This window comes from Bombyx mori, chromosome 26 (assembly GCF_030269925.1).
Source record: "Bombyx mori chromosome 26, ASM3026992v2".
Lineage (NCBI taxonomy): Eukaryota > Metazoa > Arthropoda > Insecta > Lepidoptera > Bombycidae > Bombyx > Bombyx mori.
The window spans coordinates 8940628-8943505 of record NC_085132.1 but is presented as its reverse complement, the minus strand read 5'-3'; positions in this window follow the sequence as shown (position 1 = coordinate 8943505).

The following is a 2878-nucleotide window of genomic DNA, read 5'->3' as shown; positions in this document are numbered from 1 at the left end:
ACATTCAGAGAAACATGACAATTAACAAATTTGAAACGTCAAATAGATATTTTTAAAGGGATTCTATGACCCGGTAACTAAGACCTTTAAGTCATGTCTTAATTTAATTTATATTCACAATCTTATGAAAAATGATAATATGGGAGTGAAATGAAATGAAATGAGATGATTAATGATGAAATTAAGATGATTAAGGTTGAAATATAATCTTAGTAAAATGGTGGTTATTTACTGAGATTGGTTCAGTGGACTTTTTGGACGATCCCGAGAAATTACGTCCAGCGGCTTTGTTTCATTTTCCCACATTTGTGCACTTTCACAGATATTAAACAGTTAATAAACCACTGTTATTACAAATTTAAACCTGAAGAAACTTAAATAGACAAAATAAAACAAATCACACAACTTCACTCCTCGCATTCCCGTCAAAGAGTCTTAAATAGATTAACGCGTCAATTCGCTTATATAATGCACTAAGGTCAATTCGGAAAGCAACTTAAACGAGCTCACTGAAAATACATTAAATTATAGTGAAGGTAACCATTTAGGTTGACGGTTCCATGGGCCAGATATTATAAAGTCATCCTGAATAGACCATACATCTTCACATAAAGTTGGTCTAGGATTGTGTCGTTCATACTTGGCAGGCCCTACCCTCTTAAAGCTGTAAGAATCCTTCAGCTATAAGTTGATGCATTAAAAAACTTGCATACATTCTATCATGAGTTACGAGTTCCGTTTTCGCTCACGCGACCCGTACTTACCATTCCCTCAGAACTTTGGAATCTGGTTCCCTTAGTTTAGCCAACAGACCACCGTGATAGGTCAGGTATATAAAATAATCACAATGGTCTGGATCTCTAACCTATTCGTAAGAACATGAAGACTACGAAACGCTTTTTTAGGACTGCAATGCCAGACGATTGCTCCCATATCAATTCCACTGCCGACTTCACCCTAACCTAGCCCACGCAGCAGCCGGCAAGTGACGTAACCTTGCTCAGACACGTTTGGGTGGTTCCACCTCATTCACCCTTGTTGTCAAATAAACATTTGTAAGTAATGCGAGTGATATTACTCCGGTAATATTACTCTACGATGTAATGCAACATCACACATTACGCGAAGGAAACAAACATCACACTATCACCCAACATGTTTCTTTCTTTGTCGTGTAATGTTGCTTAGTACACGAACGGAACCGAGCGAGCGAGACAGACCGATCGACCAAAATAAATGAGCAAGCGACACGGAATTATTCATAGTGATTTTGAACCGTATGCCCTGGCCGCTAGGTACATTTTTATACCTATGGTACGTCTGAATTTTAATATAGGTATTTGTGTTTATATTTTTCATGCGGCCAGCCAGTAGTTCCCCGCAAGTAGTTACTTAATTTTTAATTCGCAACTTTTGTAAAATCGCTAGTCGCTCGTAATTGTTTAGTAATATTTCATATTAATTTCTGTGTTTGAATTACTTAAGCACTTGTATGAAGATAGTTTTATTATTTGTTTTAATGCGTGTTTAATAAGTGAAAGAAAGAACGGCGTCTAAATGAAAGTACAGTCCTCTTTGAATGCATTTTGAGGAGACAGCGCCGAAACAATGGATATACTGCTCTCGTATATTAACATTATTGTCGAGCTCAATTTGCAGTCTAAGTCGCCATATGAAATCCGTTCATCCCGCAATAAATTATATTAAGTAAAAAATAAAATTATTATATTATTAAGTAAGTCAATCTCTGTCAAGTAATATAACAGTGTATTACAATACAAAGTTCATACTTTGTATTGTAATACACTACTGTAATGACACACCCGAATCATTACCTAAGTGATGTGTATGAACACATCACTTAAGTAATGATTCGGGTGTATAGATACAATGTATTCGTCGTCACAGTATCTATTGAACGCACCGAGTAATGTTAAGAGTGATGTGTAATGTTTTCGAGTAATATCACCTGTCTGTAAAAGTGATGTCATATCACCTTACATTGGCAAGTGATGTTTTGCGCAAGTCTATTGTCAAATAACAATTAATAGGTTCTGCACATAGTAACTAAAATACTTTTTAGCTGCGGTTTTTTTATTGACAAATTAAAAAAATATTCACTCTACATTTTGGTGATGGTCATCTGAGCTAAATTAAAAATTTTATATGTACATATCAACAGGCTAACCATGAAATTCCACAACTCTGATATTTACGGAAGTCGTCGTGGCTTAAAGTACAGGGTGGCCCATAAGTCCTTTGATATGAAAAAAAATTTATTAAAATAAAACTAATTACATTATGAATTAAATTTTTATTTACATAAAAAGCTTAAAAAACGGGAATTATTTTTTGAAAATAACATCTCCTAAATGTAATCCGTTGCGATCACGGCACTCTTGCAAACGACGTCTAAAATTGTCGATGACTGCGCGGCACGTCACTGCTGAAATGCTTGTCATTTCTCTGCGGATGTTTTCTTTTAGGGCCTCAATTGACCGCGGGTTTGTGTCGTATACTTTAGCCTTAAGGTAGCCCCACAAAAAAAAATCCATCGGGGTCAGATCTGGACTACGTGGAGGCCAGGAAATGTCTCCTCTCTTAGAGATAACTTTGCCAGGAAAAAGTTGACGGATAACGGGCATAGCAGTGTTAGAGGTGTGAGAAGTGGCCCCATCCTGTTGAAACCACGTCCTGGCATTAAAGCCTGAAAAGTTTTGCAATTCTGGTATGAAAAACTCTTCGATCATAGCCACATATCGCTCCGACGTAACAGTAACTGCGCGCCCTCTGCCATCCTCAAAGAAGTAAGGCCCTAGGATACCATGGGCTGACATAGCGGCCCAAACAGTCACTTTCGGACTATGTAAGGGCTTCT